We start from the raw sequence: 14,389 nt of genomic DNA, 5'->3' as shown, positions 1-14,389 counted from the left end.
AATTCAAGCCAAAAGGAACAGCACTAATGTAAATGTTGATACTACAGTTAAGGTTTCTCCACTAATCACATTGGAAAGTTACTAACTATACACCGTGGCCATTTTACAGCCTTGGACTTTCAATCAGGATTAGCGTTATGCTGTATTCCGGATAAGTCTGGTATTTATATTAGCATATAGTTGTTTGTAAGTACTGTCGGACACCGGTTCATTGAACTAACGGGGTTCTCCTTTTTTTAGTGAATCATGTCCCCGACCCTGAGGAAACATCTGAAACGCGTCGGTGGGGAATGAAACAGACCCGGTGCAAAAAAGATAAGTTATTCTTTATAGCATATATCAGCTTCAACAAATTATAAGTTATAGAAATAGTATCACTATATGAAAAATATAAAGTTCACATTAAGTTACAAAAAATTGTTCCGGTGAGGATATGCTACCACACTGCTGTCTGGTGTGGCATTCTGAGGAACGTTAGTAACTTTCCAATGTGATTAGTGGAGAAACCTTAACTGTAGTATCAACATTTACATTAGTGCCGTTCCTTTTGGCTTGAATTATCAACATTATGGCACACTTACAATCATCAAGTAATCAGCAAACATTTAGTTTTTCGGAGGAACAACGGTCAGTGTTAACTAACCGACCCACTCTGTACGATAGTTCCCAGGAAAATGCTATTGCCCCATCCTGGAGTGAGCTAGAGTTGTTACGGCAAAGATTGATAAGAGCTGAATTACATGCCAACACTCTGGCTCAATATGTCACTTCGTCTATGATCCCGAGAGGCTTACGGATCCAAAAAGCACCTACTTTGTATTCTTATGATTCTGATTTCACCAACAAATGGTGTGCTATCCTTAATAAGTGCAGCATCGATCTCATGCTACTGATAATAGAACAAACAACTAAGTTGGAAACCGAACTCAAAGGGAACATTGAACAAACATTACAAACGATCAAGAATACGTATACAAATGAAGCTGAAATGTCCAAATTGGAGGGGGATCAACAATTAGCTTTGGATACGTACAGAGATAAGATCAAACAGACAAAAATAAAAAAATATAAAAGGGACGAGAGGGACTATGCCAGCAATAAGGTGTACATATGGCTATTTAAAACCAACAACGGATCACGACCACAACATACAATTTCAGATGACCAAGGGTCCTCCAGCTCGACATCCGGTGGTAGTGATAGTTCCAACTCCTCTGCTAGAAGTGGACACACCACTCACGGAACAATACCGCCAAAAAACTACATACCACAAGGCTCCAGAGGACGCCAGCGATATCGCAGCAACCGAGGACGGAGAGTAGCTTTTCAATCCACGGGATATCAAGGGCTCCAAATGAGGTCTCAGAGGAACTATCAGCCGTGATCAATATATCAGGATACAATATTTCTCAAGACCAATTATCCTTGTTGGAATTGGGACTGGGTTTTGTACCCATGAATACTTATGATGCATTTGAAGCTCGCATAGCGGTGTACAAACTAATCCGCAGACTTCATACTTACTTGTACTTTAAGGACAGAGATATCTCTACTGATTCTTCAATCATAGCCAGAAAATCAGGATGGTGTCCACCTATACCTCTCCATCCCAACATCAGCACTTTTCTGGATTTGGTATTGCAAGACATCGAGATGATGGAACAACATTACACTCCTCCCCCCGACAATATTTCAAGAAATCAAAGAAGATCTATAAGAGAATTAAAGAATAAACAGGAATTGATCATATCCCGAGCGGATAAAGGTGGAGCGATAGTTCTTCAATCTCGTGAGAAATATAATATGGAGGCTGAGAAACAGCTTAACGACACCTGCTTCTACAGTCTTTTATCTGAGGATCCAGCAATGGCATTGAAAATCGACATTTCCATCATTGTATCTCGGGCCTATAAGTCCAAAATCATAACTACAAAAGAAGCTGCCTTCCTCCGCCCCCCTTTTCACAGTACTCCGAAAATTCAGTTCTTACCCAAAATACATAAATCAATGATCAACCTCCCGGGTCGACCCATCGTGTCTATGAAAAACTCCTTGTTAGAACCTCTGTCCAAATTTGTGGACAAATTTCTCCAACAGGAAGTGGTTAAAATTAAATCCCATGTGAAGGATAGCACTCACATGATTCTCATGCTAAAGGAACTTTCAGAGATCCACCCTGATTGGCAACTCATTACGTTGGATGTCAAATCTCTTTACACCATGATCTCCATTGAAGGAGCTCTTAGTATGGTGGAGAGAATCTTTGAAAGTCAAACTTTTTGTAATAGAATTCCTACCACCTTTCTCATGGACTTAACCAAGTTAGTTCTAACTCGTAGTTATTTTTGGTATAATGGGAAGTTTTATCTACAAACCCATGGCATAGCCATGGGCGCTTCTCTTGCTCCGTCTATCGCCATTTTGTATATGGCGAATCTTGAGGAAGAACATCTTTATCAGTCTCAGTGGTTCCAACATGTGGTTATATGGAAGCGATATTTGGATGACATATTTTGCATCTGGCGATCCAATTTGAATCATTTCAATGAATTTTTGTATTGGTTAAATCAAATGGACCCTAACATCCAATTTTGTGCCACCAATAACCAACAACACATACCCTTTTTAGATCTTTGGATTTTCAAGTTTCAAGGGAATTTGTTAACCACCATATTCCGAAAACCCACAGACAGGAACAGTATGCTTCGTTATCACAGCCATCATCCGCGCCAGCTAAAGGACAGCCATACAGCCAGTTTTTGCGTTTGCGCCGCATTTGTTTTTCTACCAGGGAATTTAAAATTCAAGCTCGGGACATCAAAAAAAGATTTAAACTAAGAGGCTATCCTAAGGAAGTCATACGCCAAGCCTACACTCGTGCTAGATATGCCCACAGAAGTGTTCTACTCCAATACAACCATACCAATATTGAAAATAGACCTATAGTGTGTGTGCAACTGTTCTCCCCTCTAGCTCTCAACATCAAACGCAGCATACTCAAACATTAGCATATTGCCAAGTTAATTTTAGGACAGGATGTGGATACCCCTACCTTTGCATTTAAAAGATCGAGGAATATAGGGCAATTGATTACCCCTTATAGAGAAAGTATCTCTAGCGAGGCACGGGGTCATTCCGCCTGCGGACAGTGCCAGTGGTGCGCATTTGCCATCACAGGGGAGAGTTGGGAACACCCTCAAACAGGCCAGGTTTTTCAAGCCAAGCATAAAACCGATTGCAACTCGTCTCATGTTATCTACATGATATCATGCCCCTGTCCTAAGTTATACATCGGACGCACCACCAGGGCCATTAAAATTCGTTTAAACGAACATAAATCTAGAGTCCACACAGGCACCGAAACTGCTCCTTTGGTCCGTCACTGGACTCTATTTAAGCATAAGTTCACTGACATGAGATGGCGGATCATTGACAAGATAAATGTTGGGTGGGAGGGAGGCAACATAGAACACAGGCTTACTATTAAAGAACTACGATGGATGTTCTCTTTAAACACCATGAATCCCCATGGATTAAATCTTACTAGTGATTGGCTGACTTCAGCACTTTAATTCTCTGTCCTTTGCTCCGTTGTTTACCTTTTCTGTCAATCTACTCAGGGTTAGATAATTAATGACACTTTGATTCAGCTGGTTCTTGTGACATCATGGGTCACATGTTAGGGGGAGGCTGCTTTAAATACTCCACTATACACCGTGGCCATTTTACAGCCTTGGACTTTCAATCAGGATTAGCGTTATGCTGTATTCCGGATAAGTCTGGTATTTATATTAGCATACTAGCTGATGCCCCGGCGTTGCACAGGTATTTAATTATAGCAATAACACTGTAAATGGATTCAAATAAAGATACTTTATAGTGGTGAATGAAATTATTTTTTTACAGCTTAATAAAAAGTACAATATTCAAATTATAATGTGAAATATTTGACAAAATGAATACAATACAACTAACGCAAAACGTGATTATAAACAACATTTTTAGTTTCACCTCCAGGAGCAAGAACATATAAATTGTTGGGTGAACCCACCCTTGAGCAAGCAACATAGAGTTGTGGGCCGCGAGACCCCCAGAACATATCAGCCCAGGTAGTGAGGGATCTGCATACAAAGTTTCGTTCAAATCGGTTAAGCCGTTTTTGAATTACTGTGAGAATGGCAGCTTTTTACATTTTTTCCATTGACATGAATGGGTGAAATCTGATGTTCTGTTTGTAGCTCCGCCCACGTGTGCAGGTGGGCCGCGAGACCCCCAGAACATATCACCCCAGGTAGTGAGGGATCTGGATACCAAGTTTCGTTCAAATCAGTCAAGCCGTTTTTGCGTGATCGCGGCACATACACACATACACACACACATACATACACACACACATACCTCCGATTTTATATATATAGATAGTTGTTTGTAAGTACTGTCGGACACCGGTTCATTGAACTAACGGGGTTCTCCTTTTTTTAGTGAATCATGTCCCCGACCCTGAGGAAACATCTGAAACGCGTCGGTGGGGAATGAAACAGACCCGGTGCAAAAAAGATAAGTTATTCTTTATAGCATACTAGCTGATAACCCGGCGTTGCCCGGATATTTATTTATCCCAAAATGTCCAACCCCCTACATGTCCCACCCCCCTATGTCCCACATGTCCCACCCCCCACGTTACCCCCCCCCCACATGTCCCATATGCCCCACCCCCATGTCCCAACCCCCTACCCTCCACATGTCCCAAAGGAATGTCCCTCTCTATGGGGCTGAACTTAGACTTAAACGGCATCGGGAGTGTCGGTATTCATCTCTGCGAGCCCGAAAACTATGGGTTGGACATTAATATCTGTCGCTTTTGATAATTTTAACATATCACCCCCTTCCCACCCACACAGTATTTTACCCCGTCCCACCTGCACAATATTTTTCCCCAGATAGTAAGTCATATGTGTACCAAGTTTGGTTGAAATCTCTCCATGCGTTTCAGAGTTATGCTGAGTATTCATGTGTGAGCCCGAAAACACTATGGGGTAGATACTAAAATCTGTCATTTTCAATCATTTTTACATATCCCCCCCTTCCCACCCCCACAGTGTTTGTCCTCAGATAGTAAGTAATGTGTATGTCAAGTTTGGTTGAAATCTGTCCATGCATTGAAGAGTTATGCTGGAACATACATACATACACACACACACATATATTCAAATTATAATGTGAAATATTTGACAAAATGAATACAATACAACTAACGCAAAACTTGATTATAAACAAAAATTTTAGTTTCACCTCCAGGAGCAAGAACATATAAATTCTTGGGTTAACCCACCCTTGAGCAAGCAACATAGAGTTGTGGGCCGCGAGACCCCCAGAACATATCACCCCAGGTAGTGAGGGATCTGCATACCAAGTTTCGTTCAAATCGGTCAAGCCGTTTGTGAATTACTGTGAGAATGGCAGCTTTTTACATTTTTTCCATTGACATGAAAGGGTGAAATCTGATTTTCAGTGTGTAGCTCCGCCCATGTGTGCAGGTGGGCCGCGAGACCCCCAGAACATATCACCCCAGGTAGTGAGGGATCTGCATACCAAGTTTCGTCCAAATTGGTCACAGTGAGAATGGCAGCTTTTTACATTTTTTCCATTGACATGAATGGGTGAAATCTGATTTTCTGTTTGTAGCTCCGCCCACATGTGCAGGAGGGCCGCGAGACCCCCAGAACATATCACCCCAGGTAGTGAGGGATCTGCATACCAAGTTTTGTTCAAATCGGTCAAGCCGGTTTTGAATTACAGTGAGAATGGCAGGTTTTTACATTTTTTCCATTGACATGAATGGGTGAAATCAGATTTTCAGTGTGTAGCTCCGCCCACGTGTGCAGGTGGGCCGCGAGACCCCCAGAACATATCACCCCAGATAGTGAGGGATCTGCATACCAAGTTTCGTTCAAATCGGTCAAGCAGTTTGTGAATTACTGTGAGAATGGCAGCGTTTTACATTTTTTCCATTGACATGAATGGGTGAAATCTGATTTTCTGTTTGTAGCTCCGCCCACATGTGCAGGTGGGCCGCGAGACCCCCAGAACATATCATCCCAGGTAGTGAGGGATCTGCATACCAAGTTTCGTTCAAATCGGTCAAGCCGTTTGTGAATTACTGTGAGAATGGCAGCTTTTTACATTTTTTCCATTGACATGAATGGGTGAAATCTGATTTTCTGTTTGTAGCTCCGCCCACGTGTGCAGGGGGGTCGCGAGACCCCAAGAACATATCACCCCAGGTAGTGAGGGATCTGCATACCAAGTTTCGTTCAAATTGGTCAAGACGTTTTTGATTTACTGTGAGAATGGCAGCTTTTTACATTTTTTCCATTGACATGAATGGGTGAAATGTGATTTTCTGTTTGTAGCTCCGACCACGTGTGCAGGAGGGCCGCGAGACCCCCAGAACATATCACCCCAGGTATTGAGGGATCTGTATACCAAGTTTCGTTCAAATCGGTCAAGCCGTTTTTGAATTACTGTGAGAATGGCAGCTTTTTACATTTTTTCCATTGACATGAATGGGTGAAATCTGATGTTCTGTTTGTAGCTCCGCCCACGTGTGCAGGTGGGCCGCGAGACCCCCAGAACATATCACCCCAGGTAGTTGGAATTACTGTGAGAATGACAGTTTTTTACATTTTTTCCATTGACATGAATGGGTGAAATCTGATTTTCTGTTTGTAGCTCCGCCCATGTGTGCAGGTGGGCCGCGAGACCCCCAGAACATATCATCCCGGGTAGTGAGGGATCTGCATACCAAGTTTCGTTCATATCGGTCAAGCCATTTTTGCGTGATCGCGGCACATACATACATACATCCGATTTTATATATATAGATATCAGCTTTAACAAATTATAAGTTATAGAAATAGTATCACTATATGAAAAATATAAAGTTCACATTAAGTTACAAAAAATTGTTCCGGTGAGGATATGCTACCACACTGCTGTCTGGTGTGGCATTCTGAGGAACGTTAGTAACTTTCCAATGTGATTAGTGGAGAAACCTTAACTGTAGTCTCCACATGAATAGCATACATATAATTTGCATGCAATTGTGCTGAGCATTGCCAATAAAACAAAAAATCACTCCCAACACAATTTTTTTTTAATTTTTTTTACTGTGGCATTGAAGCTATGTGCATCCTGCCCTTACTCAAGATCACAAGGAGCAGAGGTAGGATTTGAACTGGGCTTCCTTGGTTGGCAGCTTGGTGCACTACAAAAACTCGCCTCCACTTCGCATACATTTTCATAAAAAAACCAACCCATATCTCTGAAAATTGCAACCTCTGCACACTACAAGTATCACCGTACTTTATACCTACCTTTTGTGCTGGTGACCTGATATGAGGCAAATTAAAGGTACGATACATGAACTGCTTTCCTCTCCCCCCCCCCCCCCAATTATGACCTCAGGAACATCTCTTTTCCTTCATCTAAATTGCACATTATGTGGATTACTTTAAAAGGATTTTTCTGCATTTAAAGCCTATTCTAAAAGTGTGTGGCAATATATAGTGTCATAGCGAGAGGAAGAGGCACCCCTCCCCTGCCCTCATCTCCACCCCCCCACCTCCACACACTCCTTCCCCGCCCCCTCCTGCCGTGCGTGTGCCGCTTCCCTTCCCTTTTTCCACGCACCTCTGTAATGTTCCTGGAGAGAGCAGTAACCCCCAAACTGCTGTCACACCATCATCGGCTTTTTCTTTGATGTCACTTCCTAGGCGCGGGTCCTGGAAGTGATGTCAGAGGACGAGCTGGTGCGACAGCTGCTTGGGCGTTTACTGCTCACACCAGGAATGTCGCAGAGGTACAGGGGGGTGGAGGCAGAGAGGTTGATGGCTGCTTGTGCTCTCAACCAAGATGGCAACTGGGGTAGGCTGTCCACCCCGCCTCCCCTTAATTAGCTACATTACAATCTCAGCTCTGGAATGTTGCTCTCATCGGGGTTCTGGAATCTTGCTATTCTTTCAGATGCTGGAATGTTGCTACTCCTTGGGTTTTGGCCCAGGTACTAGGGACCTGGATTGGCCACGAGAATGGGCTACTGGGTTTGGTGGACCATTGGTCTGACCCAGTAAGGCTGTTCTTATGCTCTTATGTTACCCAAGTATAGGCCAATCAAGCCACTGTAACATCACTGATGAGGTTGGCTCTGAGGCACTGTGGAATGAGGCATTATGACATCACAATCTCAGCTCTGGAATGTTGCTCTCATCGGGGTTCTGGAATCTTGCTATTCTTTCAGATGCTGGAATGTTGCTACTCCTTGGGTTTTGGCCCAGGTACTAGGGACCTGGATTGGCCACGAGAATGGGCTACTGGGTTTGGTGGACCATTGGTCTGACCCAGTAAGGCTGTTCTTATGCTCTTATGTTACCCAAGTATAGGCCAATCAAGCCACTGTAACATCACTGATGAGGTTGGCTCTGAGGCACTGTGGAATGAGGCATTATGACATCACAATCTCAGCTCTGGAATGTTGCTCTCATTGGGGTTCTGGAATCTTGCTATTCTTTCAGATGCTGGAATGTTGCTACTCCTTGGGTTTTGGCCCAGGTACTAGGGACCTGGATTGGCCACGAGAATGGGCTACTGGGCTTGATGGCCCATTGGTCTGACCCAGTAAGGCTATTCTTATTTTCTTATGTCTCACAGCATTTCAGTAGGAAGAAAACTGGACAGAATACATGGGGCTTCCAATCTCCTCTACAGTATGTTTCTTTCAAAGTCTTCATGATTGCATTTTGAGTTGATGACTGTTTTCCTTTGAAGAAAACATGTGATGGTTACTTTCCCAAATGCTGGATTAATAATTATCCCCTTCTATTTCTAGAGCTTTCTTGAGTTGAAATGTAATGCAAAACCTTTAGAATCCGTATGAGAGAACATACTGTACTGTGGTTTCACAGACAGAAGCAAGGTTCTGAAAGGTTAATTATTTCCACAGTATGACTTCTCTGAAATTTCTTTGGGCACAGCTGAAACCTGTCATGTTTTGAGCACTGACATACTGAACATGGTCAGACTAAGGGGCTTATCCTTAAAGCTGTGATAACTTGTATTACATACAGAAATCATCCCTCAATGTAGTACTTAATCAGATCCAATATGTACACAATAGAAATGAACTTTACTATATATAAATACATGCAAAACAGCTCATTAATATGTAAATAGTTAATGTTAAGTCCTTGATGAATAGTTAACTATTGCTAAGAACATTGGAAACTGAGGCACCTCTTAATTCTCTCAAGTCCCTTTCCAAGTAACAGCAGATCCCCTGGGTGGTGAAAGGACAGGAACAATCATTCCTGCTCTGCTTGCACCATCATCCAAACTGGTTCTGATGGATCTTAACTTCCTCATCACAAGGAAAGATTATTTTATCATTGATTGTATGTGGCTCTGAATTTTAGTGCAATCCCTAATTCTATCTTGACTAGACACTGTAACATAATTCTAGTTCTTTGCTCTAAATGTTGTTAGCGTGTCTACAACAGTTCTGATGTTGGGAGAAGGCTTGTGGGCCGGCGACGTACAATCGCTGCACACTGGCCCTTCCCTTCCCTTCTTTGAGTGGCAGCGCAGCAGCAGTGGACCCGGGCCAGAGGAGGAGGAATCGGCGGAGGGTAGGCAGGCTTCAGCGCAGCAGGGAGGGAGGAAGGTAGTGTCTGGCGTGGCACGCTGGCCCTTCCCTTCCCTTCCTGGAGTTGTAGCACAGTGGCGGCCAGCAGGGAGCAGCTGCGGCAGGCAGGCGGGCGGCAATCAGCCCGCATACCTTCGAGTGGGACATTTTGAAAACATACAATGGGGTGGGTGGAGGTGTTTTAAAAAAAAAGTTACATTCGCTTCATAAGACGCACCAAAATTTCCACCCAATTTTGGGTGGAAAAAAGTGCGTCTTATGAAGCGAAAAATACAGTAAATGTCTATCATATCACCTCTCTGTCAATTTTCTTCAAAAATATAGATATTGAAATCTATATGTCTGTCCCCATATATTTATCTTATTTATTGAAGCTGTAGAAAGGTTATATAATCCTACAAAACAAAATATGAAAATAAAAAAAATCTATAAAACATTAAATAAACATAAATATATTTAAAATTGTACACTCATATTGATAAAGATTAAAATTAGATAGGGACTGAGTGGAAGACAACATGCATGATCACCAGATTAACAGGTATCATCAGCTGTCAACCGACAGCTGCAGAGACATCACATTAATCTTTATTTAAAATTTTGGTAAAAATTCAGTAAATTGAGTTTAGGCTGAAAGTTACAGCAAAAATTCATACTTGCAGCGCAGTCAGCAAAACAGACTTGCTAGCTTATTCATAGCTCAGCAGGTATTCTGGAAACTCATTTTTTTAGATTATAGTTATAGTTACCTTGCTATATCTCTCTTCTTTCATACATTTCATCATGGCTCTGAGTAAAATGTGCAGTAGTGATACATTAAAGCAAAAAAAGAAAAAAAAATTATTGGCGTTCACAGAATATTAAGGTAAACAATGCAGTGATTGCAACACAAAAAATACAGACATATATTGAAAAAATAGGGCAGAATAATACTGAACATCTTTTTTGGATATAGCATGTCTGAGTTTCTAGTATGTTGCTTTGGCTTTTCACAATAAACTGAAAAATTGCTATACCTTCCCCCCCCCCCCATAGTAGAGAGACAGAGTTCAATAGTGAGTAGAGAGCAGAGACCTCTAGTGGCTCTACTAATGTACTGGACTTTGATTTGTAAATACTCCCATAGGTCCTGGAACCAAGGGGAGGGTTCTCTTGACCAGTGAAATAATGGTGGGAGGAGACTCCTTTTGGAGGGAAACTGTGGCTGCTATTAAACCCCAGGCTTGTTTGAATTTGTTGTCTTTGGCTCCTGCTTCCCTCAACCATTGTACCATCAAGTAGAAAAAAGGTCTTTGACTAGTCCGACCTTTGAACCAGGAGAAGAAGGATAAAAGCAGTGACAAGGTTGTTGAGACCGCTGCACTAGCCTTCAAGTGTAAATTGGAAGGGGGAACCAACCCACTGCCATTTTTAAGAAGCAGGATACAAGAGTGAAGGAGGACGGAACTAGAGAAGTAATAGCAAATTCTGATCCTAAGAAGCAGGAAAGGACAATTGGGAAGTCCATGGGATAAAGATATTTGTAGAGGAGCGCCCCTTTATTCACCTGTTTTATACTCATGTTGTTTAAACCATGATGGCAAATAAAAACCAAATGACCCATCTGGTCTGCCCATCCATAGTAACCATTATCTCTTTCTCTCTCCAAGAGATCCCACATACGTAAACACAGGCCCTCTTGAATTCAAACACAGCCTCTGTTACCACCATCTCTTCCGGGAGACTGTTCCACGCACCTACCACCCTTTCGGTAAAAAAGTATTTCCTCAGATTACTCCAGAGCCTATCACCGCTTAACTTCATCCTATGCCCTCTCATTGCAGACTTTCCTTTCAAATGAAAGAGACTCGACTCATGCGCATTTACATCACATAAGTATTTAAATATCTCTATCATATCTCCCCTCTCCCGCCTTTCCTCCAAAGTATACAGATTGAGATTTTTAAGTCTGTCCCCTTATGCCTTATCATGAATACTACACACCATTTTAGTAGCCTTCCTCTGGACCGACTCCATCCTTTTTGTATCTTTTTGAAGGTGAGGCCTCCAGAATTGTACACAATATTCTAAATGAGGTCTCACCAGAGTCTTATACAGAGGCATCAATACCTCCTTTTTCCAAAATAAATGAAACTCTCTAATTTCTTATTTTTCCTGTTTGCTTTGAATAGATTAAAAGCTCTTTGGAGCAGGAACTGTTTCTTATGAGTCTGTGTGCATGCGTCAGCACTTTGGCAATGATAAGTAGTGGCAGTGGTAATAGTAGAAAGTAGGATCAACTCAGAGAGGGTGCAGTACTGAAAGAGTTAAATAGGGGTCTCAACTGGAGTGAAGGATCTGAAGAAGGAAATAAAAGACAGTAAGTATTGCTATTATTTTATCACTTTTGCTTGTAATATTATTACTAGGCCAGAATGAGTTATAGTGTGCCAGTGCCCTAGAGTATATGTGGATTATAATTGCCAAAAGCCCCCTATTGAATATTGGTCCAGACCTGGACCCACCAACAAACTCATATGTTTTACCTAAAAATAACTAACCTAAGACTTATCTAGGCGTTGCCAGAGGATGTGGTAAGAGCGGATAGCGTAGGTGGTTTTAAGAAAGGTTTGGACAAGCTCTTGGAAGAAAAAGTCCATAGTCTGTTATTGAGAAAGATATGGGAGAAGCCACTGCTTGCCCTGTATTGATAACATAGAATATTGCTACACCTTGGGTTTTGGCCAGGTACTAGTGACCTGGATTGCCCACCGTGAGAATGGGCTACTGGGCTTGATGGACCATTGGTCTGACCCAGTAAGATTATTCTTATGCTTTTATGTGAGCCAAGTTTAGGACAATCAAGCCATTGTAACATCACTGATGAGGTTGACTCTGAGGCACTGTTGAATGAAGAATTATGACATCACAATCTCAGCTCTAGAATGTTGCTCGCATTCGGGTTCCGGAATCTTGCTATTCTTTGAGATGCTGGAATGTTGCTACTCTTTGGGTTTTGGTCAGGTACTAGTGACCTGGATTGGCCAACATGAGAATGGGTTACTGGGCTTGATGGACCATTGGTCTGACCCAGTAAGGCTATTCTTATGTTCTTATTTTCTCATTGGCTGCCACCCATCCCCATAAACCCCAGTGCTCTACATCCTCTGATCAGATTATTGTGCTGTCATTGCTAATGTGAATCTCACTGAATTTGACCTTGCATGGCTTCCATACTCCTGGAATATGGAAACCACACGGGTGCAGGGTGAGAGCTGCATGGGCACTGGTTTGGAGAAATAGATGGCAGGATCTAAATCAGCTAAGACGCCCCTGAGAAAGACAAGATAAACTGGCTAGAGTTGGTGAGTGGAAGCAGTAATGGAGAAACCTGAAGCAGCAGTTGGACATATTTAGGATGAGTAGGGGTGAGGATAAGGAGCGGAGTGTTGAGCACTAAGAATGCGCAGTCATTAATTTGCATTTGGTTTGTTAGCATGCCTTAAAACATATAGGACTAGATTCTATGGTGCCTACAAAAATCAGTGCTGAAATAAAACGCTGCACTATTCTATAAATGGTGATCAAAGGTATGTAAAAAAACACACCCATATATCTGAAGGAGAAAGTCTTAATCAAACAGCTCCATGCTGTATATAATGTATATTCTGTTCCCATTTTATGTGGGCATTTCTCAGTTCTTGTATACATAAGAATATGTGTTTATCTGCCTTTGCATACAGTTCAAGCTCCTATTGCAGAACTACAAGTGTGTTCATTTTGCTGCCCCTCAATATCTCTCCTCTCTCCTTATACACCTCCCAGAGAAATCCGTTCCTCACATAAGCTGCTCTTAGCTGTACCCTTCTCCTCCACTGCTAATTCCAGACTTTGTTCCTTTCATCTAGCTGCCCCCTATGCCTGGAATAAATTACCCGAGTTTGTCCGCCAAGCTCCTTCCCTTGTTTAAAAGCAGACTGAAAACCCACCTTTTTGATATAGCCTTCAATCTATAACCCTATTCCCCACTGTCCACCAACCTCGCTAGCAGATTAACAGTTCCCTTTAACTGTATCCATGACATCCTGTTTCGCTGTCTTCTCTGTTTAAGGGACTGACTTCTTTGTGAGTCTGTACAGTATTGCGTACGTCTGGTAGCACTATAGAAATAATTAATGGTAATAATAGTAATAGTATTCTAATATATGTAAGCAAAGTGTGCTCTGAGGACTCAAATCACCAGTAGGCTTTGTTTCTCCCAGAGAGCCAGCCTGCAACCAAAGAGCTTAAGCCCACCCTTTAGCTTCTGGGAGAGAACAGTATCCATTTTGTAAGACCGCATGGCTACATAAAACTTGGATCTAGCAGGCTTTCACCCTTTATTTCCGCTAACCTAATTCAACTTAGGTTCTGTATCTAAGTCTGGAGCACAGTGTTATTTCCCACAAGGTGTGTGGACACACTCCTAGCTTTCCCTTGAATAGGATGTGCTGGTAGACTGAGAAGATTCTGTATTCAAGTTGGACTGCCTTGAAATCATCAAATTATGAGTGATTAATCTTCAAATGATTAAATAAAGATGTTAAAAAAACTAGAGTTTGGCTGATAACACTAATGTTACAGAATAATTAGTAATAGTAGCACTAAGGGTTAACTAAAGGGGAGCATCAGAGAAGTGCCAACCTAATCAGTAAGTTCTACAGTGCTTGA

This window comes from Geotrypetes seraphini, chromosome 4, assembly GCF_902459505.1.
Source record: "Geotrypetes seraphini chromosome 4, aGeoSer1.1, whole genome shotgun sequence".
NCBI lineage: Eukaryota > Metazoa > Chordata > Amphibia > Gymnophiona > Dermophiidae > Geotrypetes > Geotrypetes seraphini.
Note: the sequence above shows the minus strand (reverse complement) of the source record.